This window comes from Microtus oregoni, unplaced genomic scaffold (assembly GCF_018167655.1).
Source record: "Microtus oregoni isolate MIOR12 unplaced genomic scaffold, Mior012 000018F_ref0000195, whole genome shotgun sequence".
Taxonomy (NCBI): Eukaryota; Metazoa; Chordata; class Mammalia; order Rodentia; family Cricetidae; genus Microtus; species Microtus oregoni.
In genome coordinates this window covers 32,175,013-32,193,184 of record NW_024543077.1, presented here as the reverse complement: position 1 = coordinate 32,193,184, position 18,172 = coordinate 32,175,013, and the positions used below count along the sequence as shown (strand labels likewise).

At 39.3% G+C, this 18,172-nt stretch overlaps 1 non-coding gene across 1 annotated transcript; it reads left to right on the top strand.

Annotated features, from left to right (window-relative positions):
• Positions 1–2,726: 2,726 nt before the first annotated feature.
• Positions 2,727–2,830, top strand: LOC121459171. Its single transcript, XR_005975925.1, has one exon. It is a non-coding gene; the product is annotated as a U6 spliceosomal RNA (small nuclear RNA).
• The last annotated feature ends 15,342 nt before the right edge of the window (positions 2,831–18,172 follow it).

The following is an 18,172-nucleotide window of genomic DNA, read 5'->3' as shown; positions in this document are numbered from 1 at the left end:
TTAACAGACTTTACTTAAGACAGTTTTTTTATTTCCCAGCATGCAACTCACCATTAAGAGCATCTGTTTGCTCCATAGAGTGCATCATAGTCTATTTTTGCTTATGAACACTGGAAAGAAACTACATAATATGCACTGGGATTATTTAAAAGAGCAAGACCACTAAAAAGGTAAAGCAAAGGAAATAAACAAAAAGCATGGCACTTAAAAGTCAAAAAGTATATATAAAGTAATATGCGTGTATATATATATATGTGTGTGTGTGTGTGTGTGTGTGTGTGTGTGTGTGTGTAATCTGAAACAAGAAGCAGGATGCCCCTTGATCTCCACTGGGGAGCATGGGCAAATCAGTTTTGGCTGCTCTGTGCATAAACACAAATTGAAAGAGCAATTCAGAAGAGCATTTAAGTATTGACTTGTATGTTATAAAGAAATATTAGTGATTAGGAAAAATTTGAAAGACCAATAGTGATCAGAATCAACTCAGTCATCTATAAACCCTGCCACCTACAACAGTGACTGGCCTGCAGGATACACTTGTGCAATAGTGGCACAGACGTTATGGGAGGAACCAATCACTCTTAACATTTGGATTTAAGGTCGGTCAAGAGATGGAATTTATACCTGACACTGCTGAAGTCTCCAAGTTCCTGAGACTAGATAGGTCATGGGCCCTAGGGAAAACCCTATTACTATTTACTAAATGAACTTAGCAATAAAATATCTCCTAGTGGCACATACCCACAGATAAATACATTGCTCAGCCATCACCAGAGAAGCTTCTTCTTGAAGTAGATGGTAATTAATATTGAGACTCACAATGTGCACAGAGTAAGCAAATTTGCAGTGTTCTGACCTGGATGTGGTGTCTGTATCAAACTCCTCCCCCAAAGGTCAATATGAAAGATGTGGTAGGAAGATTGAGTGATCTAGAGATGGCACCAAGGAAAAAGCAGCTTTCCCACACAACAGCCCATATGAACTCACAGAGACTGTGGCAGCATGCATGAGACCTACTCAAGCCAGACAAAATCCCAGCACGGAGAAGGGAAGCGAGCACAAAACCCCCACCCCTATGACTGGTACCTCCTGGGAAAGGGAAAGTCATTTTTCTCCAATGAAGTTACACTAGTATACCAACCACACTCTTGGGCATGTCCCATGCACAGAAGCAGCGGACCAACACAGAACAAACTCTATGGTCTTGTGTGTGCTTTTTCCTTTATTTTGGTAGGTTTGTCTTTTTAGTTTTTATTTATTTTGACTTTCATTTATTTAAAATTTATTTTGTTTTTTAGAAAAGAACAGGGCAGGGAGGTAGAGGGGACCTGGGAGGAGTTGGAGTGAGAGGAAAGTATAATCAAAATATATTGTATGAAAACTTTTTTCTAAATAAAAAAGGCAATAAAGCAGAAAATGTCTGAACATGGTATAAGCTGTGTTTGCCTCTCCAACCTGTCTTTCGTATCTGCTAGGGAGTGAGTATATGTTATATCTGCACACGACCGATACAGCTGATCCGTGGGACCTGTTCTAACTACAACAGCCTTGGCCTCCTCCCTCAATCCAGTTCTGGGGTCTATCTGTTCTCTGCTGTGCTTTACCAAGTGACTACCTCTACTGAAATAACCCACAGGCACATGGACACCATTTATTATTGTGCTTACGGACATCGGAGTGCTGGGAGTACGGAATGTATGTTAGTTTTAACCAAATCTTGACTTGTTTGATTTTACCCATTAAGATTCAGGAGCTGGATACTGGAGTGAAAACTTGCTAGCCCAGAGAGGCAGAGACAGCACCTGGCTGACCTTCCTCCTCCACTGATATCCAAGAAACAAGACCTTTCTCCTACCCATCTCAAATAAAACTGAAGTTCAATGTCCCTCCCTTCTACTTCCTGTGCATCTCTCTATCCGTCCCCCTGACTCCCTCTTACTCTCTATCTTTTCTTCCTGTCAATGAGTTTCCTTGCTTTTGACCTATGGTTGACTTCTGCTTCCAATATTCAAGCAGAAGGCTCTTGGATGAAAGGTGCATGCTAGGGCCCAATTTCACCACAACAAGAAACAGGTTTTTCCAGTAAACAGTACAGTCTCACGGGTCCCAGTGTGATCAGATAGCCTGTGACAAATGTATGCTGTCACGTGTGGCTTTATGTGGACCTTAAGGATCCAGACTCGGGGTCGTCACACCTGTAGAACACGTAGTTCACTCACCTCCCTGTCTCCTGTCTCCCTTGCCCCTACTGTATTCTCTGTTCAATCACTGCCTTGTTGTGATCAATTCTACCTGCCAATAACGTTTAGCCATTGGCCTTGTATTTTTCTTCCTGAGACAAGCTCTCAAGATATTCCCTGAAGACAAGTTCCGGACCACCTTAGAATTGGTTATGTTGTTGAAGACGAGCTTGAACTTCTTCCCATCTTCTGGCCTCCACTGCTCAAGTTCTGAGAATACAGGTTTGTAGCGCCCTGTCAAGTGTATGCAGTGTTGAGGATGGAACTTAGAGCTTTGTGCTTTCTAGGCAAGCATTCACTTTACTGAACAAGCTACATTCCCGGGTCTTAAGTCTTCCTAACAAACTACTACAGCTGGTTTTCTAGTATATGTTAACGAGCATCTTTGCATATATTCAAACTGCCTGTAGTGTGTTACAAACATCTTTGGATGCCCTTGGTATCAAGGTAATGATGGCCCCATTTAGTGGGAAGCACTTATGTCTTGTGTTCACCTCGGCCGCACATACACTAAAAGTGGAACTGTGCGAAGATTAGCATGGACCCTGTGCAAAGATGACACAAAAATTCATGAGGAAGTATTTCTTTCTTTTCTGTTTTACATTGGAGGGCCGAAGGGAATTCTTTAAATATCCGGTACAATTATTGGCAAAGCTGTAGCTCTGTGAATTACCTTCTGGCATGATGATGAACTACCTGGAACAGTCGTCTTATGGAAAGATAAACAGACTCAGTTTTGAGGTTTGAGCGAAAGGTTGGGCAGACACATTGAGCTGGCCTCGAGTGAGGAGCTGAGTGTAAACGGGAGGGAATATGGGTAAGGGAACTCCAGAAGGAAAGAGGAAGTCAGCCTCCCTTCCCCACTTCCTGATGATCTCGATTCCCCAAAGACGCTTGACACAGTATAACCTCATATATGCTCAAGCCATGCCCAGTGAGACAGTCCATTTCCTGTTGCCTTTGTATCAAGATGTAGAATTCTACAGCGCCATGTCTGCCTGCACACCACCAAACTCCCAGCCACCATGTTCTCCACCACGATGACAGTGGACTAAACCTCTCAAATGGTAAGCCACCACCTCAGCTAAATGCTTTCCTCTATTACAGCCCCATGCTCATGGCGTCTCTTCACAGCAATAGAAACCCTAACTAAGATATTACGTTATGATTGAAAAGGTCAGCCACAAAGATCACACAACAATGTGAAAGGCTTGTGTATCAATAGGACTTCAATATATTTAAGGGGAAAAAAAAACCCTTCATAGCTGAAAGAGAAACACAAATCACAATTAGAATCAAAGACATCAACACTCTCAACCATTGAAAAACTAGACCAAACGCCCACAGCTATGCAGTGTTTGAAGGACACAATGAATGAACAGAATCTACTCGACACAGTCAGGCGAATGATGGGGTTTTGTTCTGAGAAACGCTTGCACTGCAGTTTTGTGGTTTGGTAAATGAACATCACAGATTAAGGTGCCTTACGATGTCATGAGACGATGCAGTCTTGTGGGAACTAGCACTGAGTGTGTGTTTGTCATTGACCAAGAAGACACTTTTGGGTATATTCTTTCCTGTACATATATATACTCTATCCATGCAGTCACAGAATGTTTATCAAGAAAGATTCTATCAATGGGCTATAAAAATTCCCAAACAGTTCAAAGAATTAAATTGATATACCATGTTTTCTTCAAATATAGTATAACCAAACTAGGAAACAGAAAAATAACAAGAAAAGTCTTAAACAAAAAATAAATTGTTCAACTGCATTAAACCAAATAAGAGAATAATGTATCAAAATAGGCAGACATTGCTAGGCCAGTGCTGACCCAGTAACCCCTACAGCTAAATGTGCCCACTTGAGAAGAGGGAAACACACCCCGGAGAAGTCCAGTAGGGGGTCTCATGCTAACATCTTTGGTGCCCTCTGAAAATCCGAGATATTTTTAAAGGCCCCAAACAAGAAGATGTATCAAAGGAAAAAGTAGAAATTAAATTGAAAAAAAAAACTACATAGAATAATGAAAAAGAGTTGATTGTTTCAAAAGGTCAATAAAATTAAGAAATCTAGAGCAAAATTAATAAGAGGAACCTATAAGGAAAGAAACTCTAAGTCGCCAACCCCATGAGTGGAATACAGACACCAAGTGTGTCTGCATCCTGATGTGCCCCCAAATCATTGCTCAGTCTGTGGAAGATGTGTGAATTAAACAGTCCTGTAAAAAAAAAAAATCATCCCAAACAAAATATAGATAGTTTACATAATATAGCTTTGTGGAATTCCACCAAAGAACTAAGGAAAGTGAACAGGAATTCTACACACTATTCCCCAGAAAAGGAGAGAATAGGTCTGAAACAAAGACAGTACAAAATAAAGGCAGAGGACAACAAGAAAATAAACAGAAATCAAATAAACAAAAATCGGAAAAAGAACGGGAGGAAGAAGCCAAGCTCGGGCCAATGCCCTCCGCGTCAGCGGAATCCGGCTCTGATACAGTACTGCCGTGACACGTGATGTGTCCGCATCTGCACCCCTGGGGGGGAGGGCTGAGCAAGGGGATTTCTCTGCGTGCAGGTGGATAAGCATCTAAATTGCTGCAACATAAAAAGTTTCACTTTTCAGTAGGATGGTGATAGCACACACCTTTAATCCCAGCACTGGGGAGCCAGAGGCAGGGGAGTCTTTATGAGTTCAAGGCCAGCCTGGTCTACAGAGCGAGTTCCAGCACAGCCAGGGCTACACAGAGAATTCCTGTCTCCAAACAACAACAACAACAAAAGTCTTCAAAAATATAAAACGAAAGCAAGATTATTTTTCCTGGAAATTTTGTAGTATGTAACACAAAATAGGCATTTTTATTGTTTGTTTTATATTCCGTGTGTTCGGATGTAGATATTAATAAAAATAATCTGAGGCTGTAATATGACATATCTATAATCTAGTCCCCAGCTGAGGCAAGGGAACTGAAAATTCCAGGTTAGCAAATTTAAGACTCTGTCTCAAAGTCAGAACAAAAGAAAAACCAAAACTCACAGTTACCAATTAGAGACAATACATGAATAAAACAGTAATTTTAGGAACTTCGAGATGACTGGGTGGGCAAAATGCCTGGCACATAAACACAAGTGCCTGCGTGGAGCTACCAGCATCTAAGCAAAAGCCAGGAGCAGCGAGCGAGCTTGTCATCTCAGTCCTGGGGAGGCTGACACAGGAGGGGCCCCGGGAACTGGGCCAAAGTGGGGAGCTCCAGGTTCAGTGAAAAAAACCCTCTCTTCAAAGTAAGGCGGACTTGCACCAGATCAGGCCAGCCAAAATCCTAGGAGGGGCTGGGAAAGGGTTCATGCAGGCCTGCCTGTCTTTTTTTTTTTTTTCGAGACAGGGTTTCTCTATAGCTTTTGGTTCCTGTCCTGGAACTAGCTCTTGTAGACCAGGCTGGCCTCGAACTCACAGAGATCCGCCTGCCTCTGCCTCCCGAGTGCTGGGATTAAAGGCGTGCGCCACCATCGCCCGGCTAGCCCCGCCTGTCTTTAAGGACCTTTGGGTTGCTAGTGAGGGACAGTCGTTTTATTCCCGGATGCAGACCCTGCGAGACTTACCTTGCCCCAGTGTATGTGCATCCCATCTGGGCAGCACTAAATGGATTCAGCGAGTTTAGAGACAGAGACACAGCCATGGTTGAGATGGGAAAGAAAGGGGGCGGGACAAAATTGGAAGGGAAGGAATGGGGATGCAGTTGATCAAAAACCATAATGTGCATGTCTGAATATTAAGTCCCATGTAGCACGAATAATAAAACCCAGAGACAGATTTTGGGGTTCAAGGTGAAGATCAGAAAATCACAGCAGCCAAACCACTAGGGAGTTCTTACTTCTACCAAGGCTCAAACAAAGGGGTGATCCTATCCTCAGAGTGACTGTAGATTGCAATGCTCTCCACCAAAACCTCAAGCTGTACCTGAGACCCTGAGTTCCTGTCTCCTCCCGTTTTATATTCCTCTCTAGTGCTGGGATTAAAGGTGTGCACCACCACTGCCTGGCCTGTATAACTGAGTAACGTGGCTAGTTTTGCATTCGGATCTTCAGGCAAGCTTCATTTATTAAAACACAAATAAAATATCACTATAGTCCATCATTCTGTAAGTGCGGGGTGACAGAAGACACCCAGTGCTGATTTCTGGCTTCCAGAGACATGTGCACACAGGTGCACACCCCTGCAAAACACACACAAGCACATGCACACAAATATGCACACATATAACACAATTTAAAAAATAGTAATGCTGAAAAAAAACTATTAATTGACGATTAACTTTAGCAAATAAAACATTATGGAACTGTTTTCATTTTAAAACTAAATAATACTTTAAAACTTTCCCAATATTTCCTGCAAACAAAATGTTTTCTCTCCATAAGCTATTTCATAGAGTTTGCATGTAAGAACATTTTACCTCCAGAGGCGTATCTCATAATGGACTTGTATTAAATTTCCTCCAGCAGTACTTCATGACATTGTTGATCCCAGTTAATCCTAAAAGCATCCCGTCAGTGTCGGGGAAACTCCATGGCAGGAAGTAGATGCTGGAGATGGGGCATCTTGGGCCCTCCACAAAAATGACTAGCTAGACCGTTTTAGATTTTTAGTTTGGGGCTTTTGTTGGTTTGTTTTTGCTTTCTGAAGAAAAAAAAATCGAGCACACATGAACTTTATACGGCAGTTTAATTAGCTTAGTATATCCAAGTCTCAGTTCTTTCCCTATTTCACACACGAGAAAAGGAATAGTTAGCACTAATACCCGATGGAAGACGATCATTTCGAGAACAAATTTCAACAACAACTAATATTTCTAAGTGAAGGCATAAGTAAAACAGCAGGGACTAGATAAAAAGAACATGATGTTGCTCTTCAAGATCTCTTGAAGCAAAGAGTGTTTGTTTTGAGGCCGAAGGATAGCAGGATCGTGGGGTCACTTCCACAAAGTGCCCTCAGAGGAAAGGAAACAGTCCCATCAGGGCGTTCCAGGTGTTTGCTCTAAGGGCCCCGTGCCGCCCCTGTGTGTCATGAGAGACGGGGCGCTGGAGGTCTTACTGTTCCCTGTACTTTACTTTTACGTAATTCTGTCTAAATGGTGTAATAACCATGCGGGGAAGCACAGAGCGGCTAAAACCAGGACACTGCCCATTCTACAGAAAGTTCATGCTAAATGGAACGGCAGACAAAACATACAGTTGTTAAGACAAAGAATTCCAAGTTTCAAATGCCTTGGTCAGATCCAAGTATCTCTACCTCCTAGAGTTAAGGAATTGGCCAACTTGCTTCATGCCTCCTGGCTTGAAATTCCTCAGCTAAAAATGAGGCCAAGAGTATTATAATGCAATTAACATGTTTTATAAACTAAATCTCACATATTAAAAACAAATTAAAGTATCAATAAGTTCAGCTAATAAAAAGGATCTTTGAAATTGTATATAAACTGGTAATTACATGAGATTTTAAATAGATTCTCTAACAAGGTGAAATGATAAGAATTAAAGCATAATTAAATCACAAGGAGGTTATTATAAATTCTATTTATATTATAAATTTATACTATAAATCAAAAAGTTGTATGGTGTACTGCCTGAGTGGAGTCAGTGTTCTAAGAAAATGCTATACATGTTGGTTCAAAAATACTTAACGAGACTTCCTTCCTATTCAACTCCCTGATTGAAATTTTCAACAATATAATTTAAGTTATTATATTAAAACTTACTTTATGTTCATGAACCAATTAATAGCAATTTAAAAGCACATTAAAAATTCTTTGTCAAAGAACATTAATTTGCCAACGCATTTTTAAGAATCTCCCATGCAGGAATTCTTCACGATGTTCAAGTAAACTCATCCCTAGAAATGACTTTGTATAAATAAACTACAGTGTAAAACACTTCGAGATTAAATATTATTTCCTAAAATTTGACGAGACTTGCGCCTGGGAAGAAGACATTAACTAAGCAATGCTATAATTGTAGCAACAGCTGCACAGCCAATACTTAATCACTACACTCTGAGACGATCAGTAGGGGAAGCAGGATTAACATATTGCTCTAAACATTCCAGTGTGTTCTGCATCTGTTTACTGACAATAAAAGACACAGCTGTTCCAAACGATGCCCGCTAACAGGTGTAACGGGCCGGTCTGGCACTTTACGTACAAGTTACCCCTCATTTCCTTTTGGAATACGCTAAAATTATCCTGTAAGCCACAGGACCAATACCATAAAGGGTTTCCATCTTAATTTTGAGGGTTCTCGTCATTAAGTAAGAGAAACTTCTTTCTCCGGTGAATCCAACAACTTTTGAAACCAACACTACAGATCCTAAACTAATTATAATTACCCCAGATGTTTTCCATAAAAAGTGGTGTCTTTAGCAAATATCATATCTCAAATTCACTGCAAAGAGTACCAAAATTGTGAAGGAAGAAGTGTATCAAATTCACTACGCTTAAAAAGTATGAATAAAGTTTGAGCTTATAATTTATTTTGACATAGTACTTCAGTTAATTTCCAGCCATGCATACTTAAAGCAAGGGTAACACAAGGAAATTCAATACTCAATAATAAGTTATCAACAATCACTCACCTTATGCATAAAAATAACCACATATTGTGAATATCATACATGTAACTTATACAAATGTTTTAAAAACACTGTTACAATACTATATTAAAATCTTGTTACAATGTTCTCAGCCAAAAAGCAACGCCATTCTGTTCTAGTACATAGTAAATACGGATTGCTATTTTTATTTATAAATTATAGCCGTGGCATTATGTACAAACCAACATCAATGAAAAGATTAAAGAACGGATGATAAACAGAAGATGAAATATTTAGTTTGGGTCTTCTATTGGAGAGAAGATGCAGGCCTGAGTCACAGGAGTCGGAAGCGCTCCAAGCGTCTTCTCTTCTTTTCCTACAGTTAGGACATTCGTCAAGTTAGTTTTAGAAAAGACTGTGGCATGGACATTCATAGGGGTCATGTGAATTATGTCCATGTTCACTACATACATGAGCAAAATATGCAACCTTTTCGAAAGTTTCGCTTAGACTAAATTGCACAAAGCATTCCAATTCCAACAGCAGCTGATGTATAAGTGATATCGTTAAAGTCAGGGCTTCAGGTTGCCCAGGCTGGCCTTGAACTCACTATTTAGCCTAGAGTGACCTTGAACTTCTGATCCAAGAAAACACAAGGAAAAACTAATTCCAGACCAGTAAACCAAAAGAGAAACACACACACCACCACCACCACCACTGCCAACAACAACAGCAGCAAAGTAACCAGAATTAATGAACAACTCTCATTGATATCTCCAAATATTAATGGCCTAAATTTCCCCAATAAAAAGACAAAGACTAACAAATTAGATTAAGAAATGGAATCCATCTTTCTGCTGCATTCAAGAAACACGCCATAGCATTAAGAATAGACATCACCTCTTGATAAAACGATGGAAAGGACATTCCAAAAAAATGGACCTAAAAAGCAAGCTAGTGTATTCTTCTTAATATCTGACAAATAGACTTCAAACCAAAACTAATCAAAAGAGATAGGGAAGGACACTATATATTCATGAAAGGAAAATCTACCAAAAGGACATTTTAGTTCTTAATATCTATTCATAAAACACAAGGGCACCCAAGTTCATGAAAGAAATACTATTCCAGCTTCAATCACATATTGATCTTCACATACTGACGATGGGAAGCTTCAACACCCTGCTCTCACCAATGGGCAGGTCATGCAGGCACACGCTAAACAGAAATGGTGAAGCTAAGTAGCATAAACCAAATGGACCTAACAGATATTTACAGAACAGTTCACCCAAACAGAAAAGGATATACCTCCTTGTCAGCATGTCATGGAATTTTGTCAAAAATTAACTACATACTCGGACTCAAAGCAAGTCTCAACAGATACATGAAATTTGAAATAACACCCTGCTTCCTATCAGACCACCGCAGATTAGAGCTGGATTTCAACAACAACAGAAACAACAGAAAGCTTACAAACTCATGGAAACTGAACTACAAAATGAAAAAATGGTCAAGACAAAAACTAAGAAAGGAATGAAGGACTTTCTAGAACTGAATGAAAATGAATATAAAATGTACCCAAACTTTCGGGGACACAATGAAGGAGGTTTCTTAGAAGCAAGTTCATAGCCTAAGTGTCTACATTTCGTAAAAGGAGAAATCTTGTACTACTAACTTAACAGCACACCTAAAAGCTACAGAGCAAAAACAAGCAAGCACACAGAAAGATAGATATCAAAAAATAATCCAAGGGGTAAAATTTTGTGTGTGTATGTATGTATGTATATATATATATATGTATATATATGATATATATATATATCATAACATAACAAACAATACGAAGACTCAATGAAACAGAGTTGATTCTTTGATAAAATCAATCAAGATTGACAAATGCTACCCAAATTAACTAAAGGTGCAGAGAGAACATCCAAGCAGAAAACAATGGCATGGCAACGGACACCAAAGAAATCCAGAGAATCATAAATTCGTGCATCAAAACCTATACTTACAAGATTAAGAAATCTAAAAGAAATGGGCATTTTTTTTTAAAATACATACCACTTACCAAAGTTAAATCAAGATCAAATAAGCAATTTAAACAAACCTATAACCCCTAATAAAATAGAAGCAGTCATTAAAAGCCCCCCATCCCCACCGAAAAAGAGCTCAGGACCAAATAGTTTTAGTGCAGACTTTCAACAAGAGTTAGCGCCAATATTCCACAAATTATTCCACAAAACAGAAACAGAAGGAAAATTGCCCAATTCATTTTATGAGGCCAGTTACTCTGACACCCAAACCACATAAAGACCTAATGAAGAAAGAATGACAAAGCAATTTGACTCATAAACACAGATGCAAAAGTTCTCAAAAGATAGTTTCAGACTGAACCAAGGACACATCAAAAAGATCATCCGCCACGATTAGGTTTGCTTCACCCCAGAGATGCCGGGATGGTTCAACATACATCAGTTAACAAATGCAATCCACTATATAAACAGACTGAAAGACAAAATCCACAGGATTGTCTCAGTAGATGAAGAATTTGACAAGATTCAATACTCCTTCATAATAAAAGCCTTGGAGAGTTAGAGATGCAAGGGGACATACCTCAACATAATAAAGGCAACTTATAGGAAGCTTATAGCTAGCATCTACTTAACAGGAGAGAAACCCAAAGCAATTCCACTAAAACCAGGAACAAAACAAGGTTGTGCACTCTTTCCATATTTATTCAATACAGCACTTGAAGTCTTAGAGCAATGAGACAATGAAGAAGATCAGTAGGATGGATACAGGTTGGAAAGGAAGAAGTAAAAGTATCTTTATTTGCAGGTTTTGTGGGTTTTTTTTAAAGGTTTTTATTTATTATGTATACAGTGTTCTGCTTGCATGTATACTTGCAGGCCAGAAGAGGGCACCAGATCTCATTACAGATGGTTGTGAGCCACCAAGTGGTTGCTGGGAATTAAACTCAGGACCTCAGGAAGAGCAGTCAGTGCTCTTAACCTCTGAGCCATCTCTCCAGCCCCCCAAGTTTTGTGGTTTTATATATAAAAGACACTAAGAACAGCACCTGGAAATTTCTACAGCTGATCAAAGTATCAGAACACAAAATTAACACGCAAAAATCAGTAGCCCTCCAACATATATATAAATGACAAACAAAAACTGCTAAAAAAAACAAAGTCAGGGAAACAACACCTTTCACCATAGCCTCAAATAAAAGCAAGTATCATGGGTTAACTCTGGCCAGGCAAGCGAAAGACTTGTGTGACAAAAATACTTTAAGACATTGAAGAAATGAATTGAATAAAATATCAGAAGATGGAAAGACCTCCCATGCTCATGGATCAGTAAGATTAATATAGTAAAAATGACCATCCTGCCAAAAGCAACCTACAGATTCAATACAACACTTATCAGAATTCCAACACAGTTCTTAACAGAAAGCTTCATATGATATGTGTATTAGTCAGGGTTCTCTAGAGTAATAGAGTTTATAGAGATTCAAATATATATATATAAAGGTGATTGATTAGAATGACTTACAGGCTACAGTCCAGCTAATCTAACAATGGTTTGCTGTGAACAGAAAGTTCGAGAACCCAGTAGTTTCTCAGTCCATGATGCTGGCTGTCTCAGCTGGTAATCCTGAAGAAATAGGCTCTAATGACAGTAAAGGGTTGGACTTGCTAGCAAGGTGAGGGCAAGCCGACAAAGAGCAGAAGTTTCCTTTCTCCGTGTCTCCATGTAGGCTTCCAGCAGGAAGATGACCCAGAACAGCCATCACAAGTCAACGCCTGGTCAGCTTGACACATATCGTATCTCCTTATGTTGTGACTAATTCCCAAATGAAAATTATAACCAGGCCATAATCATGCCTAAACATGATGTAACTGTCCCACATATAATCACAAATGCATTATATCTTTAACCAGGTCATAATTAAGTCTAACATGATATAACTGTCCCTCATACAGCTGTAAATGCAGTATAAATTTAGAATAGGTAGCAATGCCTCCTGATATTCTCAAATTTAAGTATAAAACTATTTATATTCTCCTAATTGATGTTGCATAACACGATAAATTGAAGAAAGAAATCCAAATATCTATGAAAACACACTTTTACAAAATTAGGTCAGAAACACTAAGGTCAGTTATGATCCCCATTTCTCCAGCTGGTCACATGGACTTAGACACTAGAATCCCACAGTGGCCAGGGGAAGTCTGAGTTTCCAGTTCAACGGAATGTTTGTTGTAGATCCTGGCAAGAGTGTTCCCCGCTCTCAAACCAAAATTTTTAGAACAGCAGAACTCAAGGTTGCAAGAACAGGAAGCAAACATTTTCCTAGTTGGTCACTAGGAGTCATGGTGAGTGAAACTATTCCCTTTTCCACCCCTTGATTCCCGAACCCTGGATCCAGGAATGGGAGGAGCAGTATATATTTTGAACGCCCATGGAAAGCACACTCTATCTTCTGAAGAACCCTGCCCCAGCCCTTGTTAGCATTGTCACTATGTCCTCAAATGCCATTCCATCTTTCTATCAAGCCAACTACTTTAGTACGTTGGGAACACGGTAAAGCCAGTGGACTCTGTAACTGTGTGTCCGCTGTTGCTCTTAACCTTCCCTACACAGATCATTTTTATAATTTAAAACAGTCTAGATTTGTCTAATGTAAACTTACTACTATTAAATCCATAGCTATTTATCAAATAAGTATGGTAATAGAAAATATATATCAATACTCATTAAAGAACATCAATTTATTTTTTTGTACATTAAATTTTATGGCTTACCATATCGGCATTTTCTTTGCCTAGAAGACAAAAATTCACAAATCTTAAAACAAAAACATCAAAAGCTATAGCTACAATAATTTTTTAAATGTACATACAACATAAAATGATGTAAACTAGTTATCGAAAACATTAAACTTGGAAGGAAGTAAAAGTGTAGTTAGTTATGGAAATATAGTTCAGTTTGGGGTACCTTAAAATAGACTGTAACCGTGGACGACCAGGGGCAATGGGGCGCTGCAGAGTTTGGGGCCTCCCCACATTGATGAGACACAATACAGAAGGTTCTAAGAGGCAATTTCATAGCACTAAATCTCCACCTACAAAGTGTAGAGATCTTGTATTTGTAAGTCAATGGCACACCTAAAAGGTCTGGAACGAAAAGGAGAAATAATGCCCGAAATGAGTAGATGGGAAGAAATAACCAAACTCGGGGTTGAAATAAAAAATAGAAACAGCAAACAAATATACAAAAAAATCAGTGAAGGAAGAGCTGATTCTTTGAGAAAATCAGTAAGACCGAAAAACCCTGAGCCAAACTAAGCTATGGTGGAAGGAGGAGATCGACATTAAAGGGCTCAGAACTACAGGCACCGAGGAAATCCAGAGAATCATAAGGACATAATTTAGAAACCTGTAGTCTGCTAAATTGGAAAATCTAACAGAAACGGGTACTTGTCCTGATAGATGCCATTGACCAAAGCTAAATCCAGATGAACAAAATAAGCAGGTCTATGACCCCCAGTGGAATGAAGCAGTAATTAAAAGTCTCCTAAACAAAACTGGTCAGGGTCAGATGGTTTCAGCATAAAATTCTACCAGACTGCCAAAGAACAATTAATGCCAATACTCACACATCACTCCACAAAATAGAAACAGAAAGAATGTTGCTTGATTCTTTTTATGAAGCTATACTCACCCTGATACCTAAATCACAAAAAAGGAAAGAGGATTACAAACCAGTTTCCTATATTAATATCGATGCAAAAATTACCAATAAAATACTGGCAAACTGAATCCAGGGACACATCAAAAAGATCATCTATCATAGTCAAGTGGGCTTCCTCACAGAGATGCAGGGATAGATCAATATACCTAAACTGATAAGCGTAATTCAACAAATAAACAAACTGAAAGACAAAAACCACATGATCATGTATAAAAGCTCTTAGATAAAAATCAAATGCTCCTTCATAATAAAAGTCTTGGAGAGAATAGGAATGCAGGGACACACTTCAACACAATAAGGGTAAATTACAGTAAGTCCACATCCAACATCAACATAAGTGGAGAGGAACTCAAAGCATTTCCACTAAAGTGAGGAATAAGATCGGGCTGTCCACTCTTTCCTTATTTATTCATATAGAATATTCACTGTATTTATTTATATAGTACTTAATTATATATAGTCCTTGAAGTCTTAGCTAGAGCATAAGACAACCATAGGAGACCAAGAGGATGTAAATTGGAGAGGGAAAAATAAAAATATCTTTATTTGTAGATGACATGGCTTTCTATATAAAAGACCCGAAGAACGACACAAGGAAACTTCTACAGCTGATTTATACTTTAATCAAAGTAGCAGAACACAAAATTAACACATAAAAATCAGTAGCCCTGCTATATACAAATGACTAGCACGCTGCAAAAGAAATCAGGGAAACACCTTTTACAATGTCTCAAGCCTCAAATAACATCACATATATTGGGTTAACTCTGGCCAAGGAGGTAAAAGACTTATATGGGAAAAAAAAAAACCTTAAAACACTAAAAAAAAAAAAAAAGAAAGAAAGAAATTAAAGAAGAGGTGAGAAGATGGAAATCTCTTCCATGCTCATTAGTGAATGGACATTCTACCAAAGGCAATCTACAGATTCAATGTAATTCCCATCAGAATTCCAACAAGTTCTTCACAGACCCTGGACGGACAATTTTCAGCTTCATATGGAAAAACAGAAGAATCAGGATAGCTAAAAACAACTCTGAATAACAAAAGAACTGCTGGCGGTATCACCATCCTCAACCTCCAATGATACTACAGAGGTATAGTAATAAAAACAGAATGGTATTAAAGAAAAACAGACACATTGATCAAAGGAATCAAACTGAAAAAACCAGCTATGAGTCCACACACGTATGCACATAGAATTTTTTGCAAAGAAACCAGAATGCTGGTCAACCCGAGGGCCGCACATGGAAGAAGGCAAAGAGATCCATACTTATCACTCTGCATGAAACTGAACTCCAAACGCATCAAGGACAGATACACTGAATCTGATAGAAGAAAAAGCGGGGAATAATCTTGAACTCCTTGGCATGGGAAAAGAGTTTCTGAACAAAACACTGATAGCACAGGCATTAAGAACAACAATTAATAGATGGGACCTCGTGAAACTGAAAAGCTTCTGTATGGCAAATGACACTGTCATTTGGACAAAGTGACAGCCTAGAGAATGGGGAAATACTTTTACTAACCATTCATCTGATAGGACTAATATCTAAACTATATAAAGAACATAAAGTACTGAGCATCAGGAAAACAAATAACCCAATTAAAAACAGGGTGCAGATCTAACCAGAGAATTCCCAAAAGAAAAAAACACAAGTGGCTGAGAGGTACTTAAAAGTCAGCATCAGGGAAATGCAAATTAAAACTGCTTTGAGTTTTCATCTCATCCCAGTCAGAATGACCAAGATCAACTTAAAAATAACAGTGCAAGATGATGAGGATGCGGGGGAAAGGGAACACTCATCCGTTGCTGGTGGGAGTTCAAGCTTATACAATCGCATTGGACATCAGTGTGGTGGTCCCACAGGAAATTGGGAATACATCTACCTGAAGAACCAGCTATCTCACCTTTAGGCATATACCCAAAGGTCTTTACATCCTGTTATGGTGATATTTGCTCAATCATGTTCATTTATTATACTCCATTCATAATAGCTACAAAAAGGAAACAGTAGATGTCCAATCAGCAGATGAATGGATAAAGAGTATGTGGCAAATCTCCACAGTGACTCAACTCTTCAAAAATGAAATCTTGAAATTCACATGTAAATGGATGGAACTGGGGGAAAAAGTCATTCTGAGTGAGGTTATCCAGACCCCCAAAAGACAAAAATGGTATGTATTCACTTATATTTGGATGCTAGCTGTTAAATCGTCGATAAGCAGGCTACAATGCTTATGACCAACGTGGTTAGGGATAGAGAGTAAGAGACTAAAGGGAGGACAGGATTGCCCTAGGAAGGAGGAGCAGAATAGATTGGAATGGATGCGGCAGGACTAGAACAGGAGACTCAAACAGGGAAGGGATGAAAAGAGAAGGTTGGGGGAGGAAATATGGAAAGAACAACCAAAACAAAACATCATTTGAGGGGTTAGATACAGTAAAATGCCTAATACAGTAAAAGCACCCTAAAATATATTCACATCTGAATGTGATATTCATGGCCTATCAAATGATGGAGAGACAGAGCCCTAGCTAGACACCTCTTGTCATCAAAGTAAGATTCTAGTTTCTGGAATGGGTTACATCTAATTAATTTTTGGCTAAAGAGCCCCCATTGGAATCCTCATAAAACCCAGGTTATTGCCATGGCTACTCCATAAATAAGTGCTCACAGTGGTGGTCTGAATGAAATGGCCTTTATAAGCTCGCAGGGAGCGGCATTATTAGGAGGTGTGGCTTTGTGGCGTGGGCGTCATAGCCTGATTAATAAAAACCCATAGGCAGATACTGGGGTTCAACCTGAAGGTCAGAAAAGCAAAACAGCCCAGCTACTGACTCTTCCCTCAACCTCAGTTCGAAATGGTGATCCTGCCTCCAGGAATCCTCAAACTGAGACTGTGTCTGAGAGCTGTCTCCTCCCATTTTATAATCATCTCTATGGCTGGGATTAAAAGCATGCACCACTACCGCCTCATTTCTATGACAAACTAGCGTGGCTGCTGGGATTAAAGGTGTGTGTCACCACTGCCTTGTCTGTAAGGCTGATCAGGGCGACTGTTTTACTCTCTGAACTTCAGGCAAGCTTTATTTATTAAAATACAGAGGAAACTTCACTACAGGGTGTGGCCTTGTTGGAGAAAGTGTGTCACCATGGATGCAGGCTTTGAGGTTTCATATATGCACAAACCATGCCCAGTGTCTCAGATGTAGGATTCTCAGCTACTTCTCCAGCACCATGTCTGCCTGCACACTGCCATGTTGCCTGTGATGACAACGGACTAAAACTCTGAAAATGTCACCCTGTTATATATTTTCCTTTATAAGAGTTGCAAAGAGCTCAGGAAGGATAGGGAATTGGGATAAAGGAAGGTTAGATAGGGGAGCACAGAAGCACAATTCTTAGTTAAGGGAGCCACCTTAGGGTTGGCAAGAGACTTGAACCTAGAGTGGCTCCCAGATGCCCAAGTCGAGGTCCCCAGTTAGTTCCTTGGGCAGCTGAGGATAGGGAACCTGAAATGACCCTATCCTAGAGCAATACTGACGAATATCTTGCATATCATCATAGAACCTTCATCTGGTGAT